We start from the raw sequence: 16,725 nt of genomic DNA, 5'->3' as shown, positions 1-16,725 counted from the left end.
AAAACATTGCTAAATTTACATTGACGTTTTACATTTAGAAATGCCATTCCAAGAACTGGAAGCAGAACAGAGATGAGAACGGGTCCAAAGTGAACCACAGAGAGCGGTGCAGCCAAAGGCTTGTGACAAAAATACCGAAACCCCCTCTGGAACAGTTTGTAACTTCAACTCAATGGATCTGGTGTGGAAATGATTTTAACAATGATAAATTCTTTTTCCATTTCTGAATATACTTTCACTCCTTCATTTCATTATCTAATGCACGAAAGCCGGTCCTGTATAAAGAAACACCCAGCTCAGTGGGTGCCAAAGCAAATGAACACTGAGTGGCCCGGGCAGGTAAATGCAACCGAAATGCACTTCCTCTTAATTTTACACATGAAAAACACATCAGGTAAGGAAGGAGTGGATTAGCATGATTTAAAAACACATTTCCTAAGGGTTTAGACAAATAAGTACAGGGGTGATGATTGTCACATGGACTTTTAGGGGCCCAGGTAAGGACCATTCCTCTCGTGCCGGGATATGATGAAGCATTTGCTAGAAAGACTAACCGAGGGGCCAGGAAAGTGCTGAACTCTTGCTCACAAAGGCACCATTCTGTGGACGAGGAGAGAGAAACAGCAACACCCAAGGAAAGTATGACAGTGGATGTCCAGGTAAACATTTCCAAGGCAGCTAAGTTTACAATTGCATGTCAGCTGCCGTGCACTCTTCCTCCCCTCTCCTCTTCATCCCTAATGCCCTGAATCGCACTCTAACTGGAGGAGATTTGAGTGCTGGGCGTTGGTATATGGTGGTTTATTTTCCCTCTGTGTAAAAACATGTGAGGCGAGGGTGAAGGCAGACGAAAGATTGGGAATGAGGGAGAATTAAAGGGATTGTAGGGCTGTGGGGAGGCATGAGAGACAAAAAAAGAGTGAATGCGCAGTTAGTGGTATGTATAAGGGGTTGTAAAGGGGGGGGAGTGCATGGACATGGGGCAACAAGCCAACACGGGCAAACCGCGAGCGCTCCCTTCGCAAACAGACAACCGTGTGTTCAACAGGAACTGCAGCGGGGGCCCCCTCACTCATGAAAGCTGCTCCATAAATTGGTAAACCTAGAAGGCTGGTCGCTTTTCCCCCCACAGCGCTTTTTTTCTTATTCCGATACCATAATGATGAAACGGGCAGAGGGCAAACATGACGCACACAGACATCTCTTTATGAGGCTCATGCACACCTGCAGAGGAGCCATACTGTCCATCAGGGGAAGTAGGTGGAGGAGACCGGGGTCAACATCCCGCCACAGTGGACCTGTATTCCCCTCATTGCAGGACACAGGGGCAGTTACTGTATATTCGGGCCCAGGTGCTGCTCAGTGATTGACAACACTTGGTCAGTTTATATGGTGAATTGACCGCTTGCTGAAAATCCTCCTCCAAGCAGTGATTGTCCAATCATAACGTAACCAACCATAACCAGGCCCAGCAGGCCTGTTAAGCTCTGGATTTCAACGCATGTGGAAGTGCTGTGAGCTGTAGGAAAATTAGGACTGGGCATCCGAAAAGTTTGAAAGGGTTGTGTCTATTTTTTGTTTAGATTTAGGGAAGTTTACACGCCAGAAACCCAGACAAACCTGCTTTCTCTATTCAATCAGTTCTTGACCTGTTTAAAATCAAAAAGTAGATGCGACAGACTGTTTAAAGCTGTTTGCCATGGACCAGCAGAGATTAAATTTCACCAACAGCTTTAAACTTATTGACCTATCAGTAAATTACATAGACTGTAAATAAAAATGGATGTCATAGTCCCCATGACCCACAGGTGTGGTGGCTCTGACCTATGCCATCTTGGTTAGTGCAAAAAATGTCAAAAGAAGTGAGGCTGGTTGCTCAAACAAGCCACTGGTGGGCATGTATCTGTCAACGAAAGTGCCCACACTCTTAATTCTCCAGAACTAACTTAGTTACTCACTAACTGTTTAAAAACATGAACAATACTGTAAAGCAAAAATGTTAGAACGAAACAAAAGTGAAAGTATTTTGTAGTAATAAAAGTAACTCGCTCTACACCCAAATATAAGAACAATGCTTTTTCTTTATTCCCTTGTCTTCTGTATTAATAATCAAGTCTGCAGACTTTTTTCCAGGGACATGCAGACATTAGCTCCAGGCTTTGCGTATGATATCATGTATGAGGCCATCAAGTGCATTTTTCTGACTCCTTCCGAAGAGTTGAAAACAATGAAAAGAGATAGCAGCTAACGGAGCTAACGTTGTTGTTTTAGCTGGCCAAACACTAGTATTAAGTAAACTGAAGTAAGTAACTAAGGGCTAATGAAATTCAGCAATTTGCTCAATAACTAAACTAACTAAAAGTTGATGATCTAGCCAGCCAGCCGGTCGTCCTTGGCATAGATGGTTTTGTTTGGCATAGAAGGTCTTGTTTGGCATAGATCGCCATAGTTTACAACCAGGCTTTATTTGTTTTCTACAACCTTTACTTGTTTTTTGTCTCTCAGAGTGGCCCAACACATTCTTACTTGCTGTATCAACTGACTACCAAGTGTCTCAAGGCTTGTTTTCATGGTGAGGTGACTCAAAGTCTGTCTCTCAGACAAAAAAAAGGGATAATGGTCTGCTGGCCGGGCGAAGACTCTGCCCGCCTGTCAAAAAGTCATTCATCACTGGAGAAGAATAATCTGCCTCTCCTCCCAGAATTGTCCTTTAGAGATTAATCTATCTTCATCAGAGGAGCTTCAAAACGAAGTATGCGATGATTATGATTTATTGCATCTGGAAAAGTCCAACTCCCATGAAGTCACTTTCAATTGTTTCTCTCGCAGCTGTAAATCTTCTTCACGTCGTAGATTAACAGAATAGAAGTCACAATAAAATATTTTGAACACACACGCACACGTACCTTTCATCATTTCAAACAGCTATTTAATAAATATAGATCATTTTGAACAGTCATAAACTGTGTGTGATGATACCGATTCGATTCGATTATAGATTATTTGAGGGAGAATAGGTTTTATGGCCTCATAACTCATAACGGCTATAATAGTCCTGTGGATGGTTAATAGGGTTGTTGATCAGTATAAATGACTCAACAAGTACTCTATCAGGTCAAGATGATTTCTGGCTTCTTTTTTTTTCCAGTCCAGCCCAGTTTTTTTCTGTTTTGGAACAAAACCTTGTAACCCGCTGGTCGTAACAGAAAGCTCTGTCCAATATTTTGAATCTACTGTTTTGATGCTTCACTTTCAGAAAAGATGGAGATATTCCAGATCAAATGGGCTGGGAGGAAATTAGAATGATAAATGTGCAACTGAAATGTGGAGGAAACTGAGAATATCTCCATTTCTCCAGGCAACATTTGTCAGTTCAGTCTTCCGAATTGTGGGAATTCAAACACTGAATTATTCATTTGGGGCTAAAGTTACTTCGTGGAAAAAGGATAGTGATTGAAAATCAGTAAAGGCAATTTCCATACTCCATTGTTGTCAACAAATCCCATGAAAAGACCAAATCCAACAATAAAGTGATCCCATTGCCTGTATCCAAAGCCTTGTGTAATCCCACTTCCACAGACCTTCATTGTCTAAAAACTATTAAAAATACATCAATAAACCACATCGTTAAACTAGGTGACATGTTATTAATTACCTTGAACATGGGAGCTAAAGTTTATTTTGACTTCCACGCACACTACCGTGCTGTAGATACTCACAGACATCAAGTCATCATTAATCCGTCAGCTGGGTTTGGCTCCAGTTCCCTCGTGACCATCAAGAATGGCGAGTATAGCTGATGGACTTAAAGACTTCCCAACAAATGCACTATGTGTACTACTGCTACTGAGTTATGTTAGCAAATAAACAACAGTACCCAACAGTTGTAAGCCATTTATAAATATTTACATCTTCAATAAGAACTGGTTTGAGGCTGAGGCAGCAACCTGGAGCAGAGAAGTCGAGTCAAATTAAACGTTTGGAGAAACGAAACCTGACGTGATGCTATCCAGGTGAAGTTCAGGTATTAAATTCGGAATATTTGTTTATTTTATGTACCCATCTGTGTCTGGCTTGCAGTCTAAGCAGCAAAATAGTGACATCAGTAGACCATTATATATACTGTCTGGTCTTGGTCTTGATTCATTCTCTCTCTGCCTTGGTCTTGACTTGGTCTCAACCCCTCAAAGTCTTGGTCTTGAACTGGTCTTGGTTTAGGTCTTGACTACAAAACTATGTATGTTAATGTAAACTTAGATTCAACCTCATCTTGCATGCTTGGCTGACAGTTGTAGAGTGGGGATTGACCGGATTGTGCCGACTTTTCCACATAAATTCAAAAACCTTTTCTCATCCAAGCTGCCAAAGACACGACTCTCACTGGCGAGATGAAGGCTGTTTTCCTGGGGGCAGTTTGCTGAAGAAAGAGGATGAAAACAACTTGTGATTGTCAATTTCTTTCTGTTTTTGAATAGAGCTGACGGCTGATTGTGTGTCTCAGTGAACGACTGGTGTCTAGAGGGTTAAAACTGTGCAACAAAGGCCTTAGATAGTAGCATGTTTCAAGGACTCATTTATAACCGCTGTGGTCAGAGTGCTAATGATGCGGTTTATACAGTAATGCTTGGACCAGAATGTTGACTATAATTTATAAAGATGAGTAAAACTCATTCTCTGGCATGGAGCAGACATTCATTCATACATATGGTGTGCGGCATGGTATGGCGTTTTTGTTTTAATCCTGCAAATCAACTGGATTGAGTTTCATTATTCATAAAGAGGAAAGCACACATGTTGTGACACATTAAACGTGTCACAACATGTGACTTGTTCCCTCTGAGGCCACAGGATCAAATGGTCGCGTCGCTCAGCGTCATAGCATTATCATCTTTTATCGATTTTCCTGACAGGAAAACTACTCAAGTCAATAGCTTCAGCATGCCCCAGCTGCAAATACAGACCACATCAGTTATCTGTGAAACTGGCCGCTGCATTCACAGTGGCAAGGAATAAATATAAAACAGCAGCCAAAAAAATGACTGCTATCCTTGTAAAAAAAAAAAAAAAAAAAAGACCTCTACGGGTGTCAGGAAATGAAGAGAGAAAGGATGAGAGAAAATATGGCAGAAGACTGCAAACTAAACATAACAGACCACATATCAGCCAATAAAAATGCAAGGAAAGTGCTTTCAGATGAGTGTGCGTGAGCCAATTTGTTTTAAGTGTCAGGGGATGATAACAGGAGGAGGCAGGAGGAGTAATATGTCTTGTTGAATGGATCTGTTTGTACCGGCAGACTTGTTTACCACAGCTCAGCCTCGTGTGGAGTTAAAAAACAGTGAAAGTGAATGAGAACTTCTGTGAGACCACTCACAGGAAGCAGGTCAAACCTCACATATCCATATGGAAATTCAATTTGTCTATTGCTTTCCCAGTGCTGATCCAACACCCAGGAAGACCTCCCACAGGTAACATCTCGGACTCAGGCTTTATGGCTCCACAGAGAGGTTCGGATACAGTTCTGGCGGGGGGTACGTTTTGAAATTTGAAGAAGCTAGACCCTGACACAGAGGGGTTTTCAGGCCCAAGCCGGAGGTCTGGACCTACAGTACGTACGAATACATGTCTCTGGCTGTTGACTCCTGGCAGAGCGCACAGGAACTGCTGCTGGATGTGGGCGCCGAGTTGATGTAGCGAAGCCAAAGAAACCAGAATACAGGGAGGTTGTGTTTAGTTTGGTGAGCTGCAACAGAAAAACTGCACACTCACTGTACCTGGAGCGGGTAACAGCGGCGATGTATCGTAACAAGAGTGTGAAAGAACATAATTGATTTATCAGCTGCAGAGATATACTTTGTGTAAAGTCAAACATACTTTGCTGGCTGAGGCTAACGACAGCTCTCTGATGAAAAAGAAACTGTTGTTTCTTGACTCTCTCTACCTTCTCTCTGTCTTATTCCAGCTTTCCATCCCACTCACTGTTTAGTAAAGCAGCCTGCAACAGAGGAAAAGAATAAAACTCTTAAAACAATTTGACTTGGCCTCCCTGAACTCACACTTGGAGCCTTTTTCCACGACAGAAACTTTTCAAGGGGACCAGGAACCATTTTAGGAACTCTAAGGAAGTAAATTTAGACTGCAGTTCATTCAAATGCAGGTAAAAGTTGCAGAGCATCTTTCCGAGGGCCCCATCAGGAGTTTGCAGTGCTAAACATAGTTGATTAGTCAACTCACAGGCTGCTACAACTGGTGCACAGCTTCATTCAGACATAGGCGAGCAGTTTCCACCAGTATCTTTCAGCAACAGACTGATACTTACACCAGGTCCTTCATTCCAACAGCTGCCAGACTCTTTAACACCAGCCTGACCTTTTTCTATATATTTCTTATTTATGAGTAATTTATTATCTGCCCTGTGTATACGAGCTGCCACAAGTGAATTTCCCCAGTGTGGGATTATTGATCAATAAACAGCAGATTGTCTAGTGAAAAATTAACAGTTTTCGGTCTTTCAGATGTGATGAAAGCACAAAGAGACTTTTAGTACCTGGTTTACGTCCTAAGTTTAGTTCTTAAATGGTGTTCCTGGCACTTTTTGGTTGAAAACGGCTATTACAGTGACTGTCTGTATCACTTTATGGTCCCTCAGGTTTAAACCTTTTCAACAGCACAGTAGTGCTTTTAAAATTGGTCAAAAGATTGATTGTTTCATCTAACAACAACAGCAACAAAAACACAACTATTAGAATTTCTATTTTTATGCATTGTGTCCATAAGAGCGCAAACCAATACAACAAGACATAATTATGCCATCTACTGACCAAAAGATGATGATCTCATTATTGCTATACATTTAAACTAGTTCTGCTCAAGCACTCATAGCTCTTTGCCTCTTTTAGTGGCTAATCCCTGTTGTTTACATGCTAAGGTCTTTTTTAAAGTGACATGGAAAGATGCCAGAATCATTCACGTGTCTCCCTGATACTCTTACCCTATGTTGAATGATGGTGGCTGGGATTAACCAGACATTTTTGTAATAAAAAACGTAAAAACAATGTATGCACTGTATCATTTAGTGTTGGCATTAAGTCTTAATTTCCCTGGAGCACATGGAAGATTTTACCATGTACACCATGGACAGGACTTGATTCTGATTTGCTGGAAAGTATTCATTATTTTCAGATTACTGTTGTAAATAAATACTCGTTGCTGGAGGGCTACTCCTTTCTGTTGTTAGTCGGCTTGTGAGTAATAAAGCAAAGTTCATGCTGAGGTTGACAATGTTCGACAAGAATGTACTGCCCTAAAAGAAGAATACATAATGGACTGTATGTTGTCATTCATACTATCTCAGGTAAGAAGGCAGATTTAGTCATTTATGCAGGTTTTCATTTCACTGAAATCATTTGAATAAACAAATTGTCCTTGTTGCCTTGAGTTAATTAATGTACTTATATGACTGCCTCGTTATTCAAAAGCATCTAAGACCAGAGAGAGATGTCTGTAAGATGTTATTCAGCTGTAACCTCATTCATACACTATCAAGTCTGTCCTCCACGGGCCGAATGTCGGGCAGGTAAATCCACTCTCGCAGACTGAGTCGCATTCCCAGTCAGATGCACAGGCCCCTCTCTTTGCAGCTCATGGAAAGTATTTTGCTAACCTTCGGCAACTGTTTTAAGTAAACATCTATTTCCAGTCAAGATCGCAAAGCAGGTTTTCACGTCTCACAACGATGGTTCTGTCCTTATCGACAGGATGCTAAATACAAACAAGCCACATTTCAGTCTTAGTGAATTTCACTCTGGTGGTTTGGAGTAATTTAAGTGTACATATACTGTCTAGATCGGTGCTGCAGATGAATGAATCAGCAAAGAAGATCCATCAAGTGCTCACTGTAAGGAGCCATATTTTATTCATGGCCGACTGTAAATGTAAGTCTGGGACCGTGATGTTTTTGGGAAAGCTTGAGTGATAAATCACTTCATTTCTTTATTAAAGCAAAAATGTCAAACATTACTTGCTTCCAGCTTCTCAGTTTTAAAGATCTGCTGCTTTTCTTCATTTTAATTCATATCACAGCTTTGGACATTTAAAAGTTTCAGAGTGTAACACCACTAAATATGGACAGCTGCACGCGTATTTGTTATGCCTTTCTGTCGTCCTCTTCAGCCTCTTCACCTCTGCTAAACACCGGTTACATTGCCCACTTGCCCATCTTGGGTTCTGGTGCCCATTCCCCCACTCTTCATTTGCATTTTTGCAGCGCCCTTTCCTAAAAACATCTTCTTCTTTGTGGTTTGTCTGCAGTACAAACACTTTCCCGGTGCTCTGAGCTCACAGTCTCAGTAGCCTGGCTATCAAACTTAGCTGACAGCAGCTAACATTACAGTTCACAGCAGTTTACTTTACTGTCCATCGGGAAACTCTAAGGGAACAGAAATTGTTATGTAAGTAGATTGTGTGACAACAGGCGAATGGAGTGCAGAATGGGAGTGAGAGGCACCATCCATCCACCCGATTACAAGTCAGTGTAGCATCAAAATAATATTTTATTTTGAAAAAGTTACATCATGCTGCTTTAAAGACCACCATGTATTAGAAACTTTACAAACCAACACCTACAGGGTACAGTATGTACGAGTTGTGAGCAGCTCAACCAAAAAAATGTTGTTTCCCTCTCAGACTGGTTCATTTAAACCATTTCTGGAGGCCTGAACTTGTAAAATGATTCTGTATTTTACAATAAAACCCCCTCAGATTAAATTTGAGATCCCATGATGATGAGCCCAACCCTCAGGTTGGGCACCGATGCTTTAACTCATTTTGACTTGAGATCAAGCTGAAAGTCACAACACTGTGCCTGTTTCGTGTTGAGCTACTTAATTCAATCTGTGCGACAATCCACAAACCCAATGTGTTTGTTCTCATGACAGCTTAGGACATTGCAACTGACAGCCCGATGGTGTTAAACAATGATATCCTGAGATGCCTATTGTTCAACAGACAATTCTCACAAGGACTCAGTTGTCATAGACAATCACACAGAAAGTGACACACCGTGACAGTAAATAAACGACAGGCCTAGAAAGATGCTCACTGAGACTGCTCAGGCAGTGACGGAACGATGAGTTGATTTCGCCGCGGCATCTAATTTCAGGAAAGATTTCAGACTCCATGTGTTATCGGTCTAATTCATGCAGCATCATCCGATCTTCTGTTATGACTAAGCAGGAGCACCGGGGTCTCTGTGGGGAGGAGACGGTGAATGAGGATGACAACGAGAGGTTTCAAAACGGCAAATCCTGCATGAGATTCAAACACAAAAGGAAGGCTGGGAATGTTTAATTCAACATCTGGAGTCTATTCATCAATTTCTTATTGATGGTAATTATTGCTGTGGGTGGAACGGTGGATAACCTCTATCATATGCAGCCAGACTGACAAAGCTAAGCTCTTTTTTTTCACCAGTTGTTTTCACTCTCACACTCAAAAGTGTTTTTGTCTGAGGAGAATTTGGCTTTTTTTTTTTTCTTTTTTGGAGAGCGATCTCCGCCCGTCCTTGAGGGATTTTGTTGATTTGCTGCGTTATCCAACAGACTCTCTTTCATTTTTATCTTGTCTGCCGGGTCAAAGGTGACACGTGAAAGCTGAGACAGACATAGAGCTTCAGAATGAGTGATTTTCAGAAAAGGCACAAAAATGTGGACGTCTAGCTTGAGTTGAGTGAGCCATGATTGGAAGATCACAGTAAAATTCCAGCAATTGCCTGTAAGTTCAATATGTCATCTAGTATTATTTTAAAATTAAACATATAGCTAATCCTTTTAAAGACTAAAAGCTGCACTAATCTATGTTTTTATATTACAGATCTAGCAGTATAGCCTTTGTCATCTCATTACTTTGGTTTTACACATTTATATTACTAAATTAGTAACATTGTTTCCAGGTAGCATGCAGCCATTTCCAGTAAGAAATACCCACTGCGTAACTAATGAACATTTAACAGCTAAAGAAACAGGAGTTGTTTCAAGAAAAGTGAATAGTGAACTCTTAGAAATTCTTAGTTATTTTGGGATATATACTTATTTGTTTTCTTGCTGGAACTTAGATAAGAAGGAGTTTTGTCACTGCCAGGCAACCAGCTGAGACCCAAAGAAGTCACTGCTCCAGGCCAAGAAGTAGTCATAACAAACAAGATGTATAATGTGTTAATGAATGAGCTTCAGAGGTGCTGCTGTGCAGATTTTGTTACCTTTGGACAGAAGCAGGGTAACCGGTTCCATCTGTTTCCAGTCTTTATGCTACGTTAAGCTAAACTCTCCCCACGAAAGTGCGTATTTCCCCAAAATGTCAAATTATTCATGTAAAGTTATGAACTGTAAAACACGCACAGCTGCTTATGAATAGACAGCCTGATGGCTTGTAAATTAGTGAAGACGACGTATGATGGATGTTTAGAACTTAAGATGGAAATGCAGGGACCACTGCAGAGTTTGTTTCCTATAGTAATAAAGTGGTGAAGCAATAAATTCTTCCCGCAATCCCCTTTCCTCCATATGTCAGGGTTCAAACATCTTTAGGCTTGAGGATTTCCATGCATCTGTTGCGTCTCTGCATCTCCTAAATTACGCCCGACTACTCTTTGCCTTTATCTTAAGACAATAGGATGAGGAGTGCGCCTCATAAAGTTAAGGGTTCATCCCACCCCCAGTCCCTCTCCACCCTCCTGCTACATGTTCAAAGACGAGGATAGAGAGCCCCGCCTGGGCAGATTCCTCAGGAAAGCCCTGACTTTACTATCAAAAGGCAGCAGCGGGGCGAGTAGGGATGTCATGACCATTGTCTCATCAACATTGGATCAGGCCACAGCCTCTGGAAAACAAGGAGGAAAAAAAAGTCTCCAAAACATCTTCCTCTCAGGTTTACGAGGCTGAGGACAGAGATTGGAGGGAGCGGGAGTCGTGTGCTCGCAAACTCGCTTTGATCGCCTGCTGCCTCCCCGGCTTTGAAACGTTTAACACACGGAAAACACTGTTCCTCATCAAAATAGTGCTTCAAAGTGCAGAGAATATACGGGAGGTACTGTAGGTGAGAGGAAAAACACTGTCAGCCAGAGTGTAGGGCAGCGCAGGCAAACTTAAACTGCATAGAGTGTTCCTTTATGACCAAAAATATTGACTTTGATTTATAAATGAGATGAAGGATCACTCAGCAGGGGTGAGGCGCACTTCTCTACGGAGTTTCTGGACGCCAGAAACTGGTGATGTGAGGTAGAAAACAATTCACAGAAATCCAGCTTGGCTGGAGTAATCGTCCCAATAAAATGCTCTTAAAAGTTGTCATTAAATCATTTGGTTGGCATTGAATTGGACAAGTTTGGTGGTTTTTCATGGACTACGTCAAATAAACTGGCCTGGCTCTTTCTCGCGTGGTGTAACTAATCCTGATGGCACCTCAAGTTTTACTTCAACCTTTCTCATAAACCCTGCTGGCACAACTCAGAAGTAGGCCACATACTGAAGGTGAAGGCATGTATTATACAGTACGTTTGCCTGCCAGTGAGTATAATGTGACCAAATGTCGGAGTTGCACCCAACCAGACACATTTCCGAACCCTTGAATCCTCACGAAATCCATCATCAGAATCATGCCACATATCCCCGCTGTCAGTCCACCATTTTATTTTCTGATTTAAATGGCGTGGAGGATCTTCTAAAGCAGAGGTCTGTCTGGGAAGATTGTTAAAGGCTTTACTGCTAATAAAAACCAATATGGAGCTCATATAGACTCCTGGTTCCTGGAATTTACATGCAGTAGATGGACCTCCGGGCAGCCAGAGACAAGGGTAGTGATAGCCACGGGGAGGCTGTAAATCATGCATGTACGAGAGTAACCTGCACGTCACATGGCTTCTAAAGTATGTTTTTTTCTCTCATGCTGTTCTCAACTGATGACCTTTAACCATCCTTCGATCAAACTCCTAAAAACATACTGGTACTGATATTTCTTTTTTTTGGGGTAAAACAGGAGATTTCCATCCATCCATCCCTCAGTATCAAAAATGCCAAAGCTTCTTTCAGCATACACGAAACAGAGACCCAACAGCATTCTACAGCAGCTTTGACAGAGTTGAACTGAGAGACAAGACAAGAGTAAGGGTCTAAATGTATAGTTGGACTTCCCAAATATCACAGAGTAACACCTGTCAGTAAGATGAAGTAACTAACTGCAGCCAGCAGAAGAGCATCATGTAGGAGTGGTGATCAAAGCGAGAACATACATTTCTACACTAATACAAATGTAACTCTTGAAATATGTTGATCATCTTCGATAAAACAGTATCTAAGGAAGGGTTTTCTGTCTTTTCACGGCTTATAGGTCATCTCTGTGAAGGTTTCAATGAGTACTTGTACCTTCATGAGGATGCATATGCATGTGCACGATCGTGACGCGATGCCAGCTGCAGAAGGTTGTCATGCAAATGCGTGGAGCACGAGAGCAACACAACAACAAGAAGACAATAAACAGATGAAGCCAGATGGAAGGAGACTATTCATGTGGAAAAGGTGAAGCCTTAAGTCAGATTGCCCAGTGTGATGGTAAATATATTAAAAGGTACTTTCATGCTATGCCACTAAACAACAGTTGTGGTGGTAACACGCCAAGAAATGTAAAGAAGAGAAGAAGAAGACTGCATGCTGTGAACATGAATGTAAACTATGGAGGGTTTTTTTTTTAAAATATTTGAAAATTCAGCTTTGGAAAATGCATTCAACATGTTTGTTGGGCCTCGGGGATACACACAATGTGTTTTGTTGAGAAACGCTGAAGGTAGAGGGTTGATTTTTAGAGGAAGGTTCACAGATAGATGCTTTTTTTGTTTGTTATTTGAAGCTTATATGCAAATTAATACATGTTATTTTCATTTTCATTGTATCTTGAGTGTCGTTTTAAAGGTCCAGTGTGTAAAATATGACGGAAATTGGATATAATATTAATGTTTTAATTAGTGTCTTACCATAAAACAAGACTTTTTTTCTTTTTTTATGTACCCAGGGAGTGGGTCCTGTTTCATGGAGGCCACCACGTTGAACAGCCATGTTTCTACAGTAGCCCGGAACAAACAAACCAAATACTGGCTCTAGGGCCATTTGCCCTACAATAGTTTGTCTTACACTCTTGGATGAGGAGGGTGAGGCAAGTGGATTCTCAGTTAGTTGCAGTGTACATTATCACTGCCAGATGCCACTAAAGCTTACACATTGGATCTTTAATAGAAACTAAATAAATGATGAAGTGTTTCCAGAAATTCATGAATAAGCTATTCGAGGAAAGCAAACAATGAATTTGTTTGGATTTAGTTCTTGATGTCAGTCCAACCAAATAATACAAGAAAAAATAATGATTAAAGCAATTATGTAGATTTGAATGTTTTTCATTGATGTATTTTGGATTTGGCTGCGTGTTGAATGTCTTCAATCAAGCATATGAGTGGGCAGGTTTTGATACTATCATTTGTATGAATCATTCTGGTTTGCAGACTTTGAAGTACAACCAATTAATCAGGGTAAGATTGTAAAAAGGAGTAATCATCAGGAGTTGAGGTGGCATTGTTTGACTGTTGTCTCACAGGGAAACACTGCTCACATATGACACATCAGTTATTGTGTCTAAATCAGCTGTCAGGAATGTGAAACCCTGTGTGGGGTTTTTACCTGTGACCGCATGTTTTCTCATTGTTAAACTTTATCCTGACCGTGCTTTGGCATTAACCATCAATAGAAACCCAATGACCTGAGAAAGTGCTTCCATATATAGGCACTTACACTTTTCATGGGTTTCCAGAGAAGAAGCATGCTTGTGATTAATGTGAATAAACACGTTTATTAATCAGCATATTCAGCTTTACACAATGTTTACATTTTTGAAAAGGCACTGTTTGAGTGTGTTTAACCCAGAAATTGGCTTCTGAATATTTTATGCATTGAATCACTGCAAGGGAAGAAAACATGTTTTGGACAGAAGTCCCTCAGCATTACTTTGACTCTTCTTTTAAGATACTTTGGAAAAATCCATGTTTCTTGAGCTTTCATTTATCACAACCATAGACAGTATAAAGAATGGAAGTCATATCCATGACATCACACATAGTGTGGTGGCTCTGGCATCTGTAACAGCACCCACCTGTCAAACAGAGCGGCTACGCTGTTAATTCTGCATAACTTTAAGCCTTAATATAATTTGAACAGGTGAGTTGTATATAAATTCACCCTCAGTACAGTTGTCATGAACGGGGAAATTAGCTATAGAGACCAAAACAGTTTTTTGTACCAGGCTGTAAACATGTTTATTTCTGCTGTGAAGTTGGACATTTTAACATGGAGACCGACTCGTTCTGTAGCCAGCCTCAAGTGGACGTTTGCGGAACTGCAGTTTTTGTCATTTCCATTACTGGCTTCATTCAGGTTGCCACTTGACCACAATAAATCAATTAGTTAATGTATAAACTGTGAGTTTTTGCAAAGTAGGGCTGGTGTTTGAGGAAGATCCAGGAGAGTACAAGTGGATGTAAGAGAACAATGAAAGAACCTGCGATTAAAAGGAAGGGGGAATATAATATGGCAAAACTAAATACTAAATATTCAAACCAAGATCAGTATTAAAAAATTTCCTTCTCACAGAGAAAGTGCTGAACCCGCTAAACAGTACAACTCAAGAGCAAAAACAAAGCTGTACGGCACAGACGTTTTTTTCTGCTGCGTCAAAGACGGAGACAGCTGGTTTGCTCAAGTTCCTGTTGCCGGTCATCTCAGCTGATCGACCTCCATGGGAAAAATGAACGGAGGCTGGCTCTGCCCTTATATAGGCAAACATCAGAGTTAGCTGTGCTGAAGAATGACAGCCGTGAAACAAACACTCTGAGAGGAAGACATCACTTCTGTGACAGATGGTCGAGAGAGAGGCTGTGACAGTGTGTGCGTGTGTGAAACTGATATACGGTATCAGGCAGATATCATAATTATGTAATAAATGTCAAATATAATAACTTCCTCCCTGACCACAAACATAAAGACATGAAGCTTTTATTTGTATGCTGATGAAAGCAACAGACTCCCACAAATGGCAGTGGTTGTTTTTATCATTGCTCTATTCGAACCCTGTTGTGTTGCCGTGGGTAGGACGGCACATTTTGGGCTAAAAGTGCGCCTGCTTCTTATGCCAGATTTTACTGTGTCAGATTAGGCAATTAGAGAGTCAAATAGTTCAGTCAAGCTTGTATCTAGTATGTGGGGTTTTAGCCTATATGTAAATATCTGATGTTGTGGACTTTTTGTTTTCTATGTTTCCATCTGGCTGTTTTTATTGTGCTAAGGACCGAGTGTGTGTAATAAAGCTTTGATTCAAAGATATTACAGACTCCACGTTGTTCCTGGACCAATCATATCTTGCCGTCCTTCATGATACGTGTGATGTCATTAGGAAGGCGGTGTTAGGGACTGGCTTTTGGGAACAAGAATGTAAACGATGGTAGCACCTGTTTCTGCTATTTTAACCCAGGATGTACACCAAAATATTGCTCTTTGCTGCCATGGCACAATTACTGTGATCCTTTTTCCATTTCACAAGTCCTCATTACAGCACCAACAACATTCCTCTTTACTTTGGCATGTTGTGCATCCGTGTTCCTGTCCGTCAACGTTTGGAACATGTCATGGAAGGTAAAAAAAGTCCGTTTGGGATGTCGTGATGTGTTCCAGAAACAGTTCCCATTCATTCCTGACATCCTACATCTGTGTCAGGCTCTTATCATGCTGATATTGTGTAGTCTGAAGCTGGCATGGCACTGGGCACCTACTGATCCAACACACCTGTCTAATAAAACTTTCTGCTAGTTGCAGACCTTTGTAGTAGTTACATTCATAGTTAATATCAAAAAAACTGTATAACCCAAGTTGTTGTGTAATCCCAATGTTCTATCGTGTCAACTTCAGACTTGCCAGTATGCCAGGAATGCCCACAGACAGGAGCTCCAGGAGGTGACCACAGGAACACAGAGAGGCTGGCCAGAATAAACCAGAACCACAAAGTGACTATTGTTCCCTCTGGCAGCGATCCTCGCGGCTGCCTTAACAGACTGTTTTTGTTTGGAAGTGAGAGCACTCCGAGTGACGATCCCAATCCTTTTTAATTATCACATCCAGCACTAATTACAGATGTACAAAAATTACCATACAAGACTGACAATTTGCATACATCGTTTTCTTCTCTGAGCATCATGCTGAGTCACAACAAACACAAATTATTTGTCCGAGATTCTTACCACACGTCCCTCCCATATAATCTATCACAGTAATTACGGCTGAATTTATCAGAAAGCTCAAGAGACAGAGGATGTACTTTCCCAAGACTGTTGAACACAAAGCAAACAAATACAAACAAGAACACATTCAACACATGATTTATCTGTGGAATAAAAAAAGATCAAAGAGTATATTTGTCTTCTATTTTTCCTTTTCTGACAGCCCGCAAATCCAAAACAAAAGCTTCATTTCACACAAAGTTAAACAGAATACCTCAACAAACTCACCATGGGTGGGAATCTGCCTTTAAAAAAAAGAAGAAGCCAAAGCCTGACAGAAAATAACAGATCTGAACTCTCAGAGTTGGTGCATTCAGGCAGATGGAAAACGCTTGCGAGCCATGAATGCGGCCCAATTTGCG

This window comes from Larimichthys crocea, chromosome XI (assembly GCF_000972845.2).
Source record: "Larimichthys crocea isolate SSNF chromosome XI, L_crocea_2.0, whole genome shotgun sequence".
Taxonomy (NCBI): Eukaryota; Metazoa; Chordata; class Actinopteri; family Sciaenidae; genus Larimichthys; species Larimichthys crocea.
The sequence above is the reverse complement of the archived record's forward strand: the minus strand, read 5'-3'. Positions refer to the sequence as shown.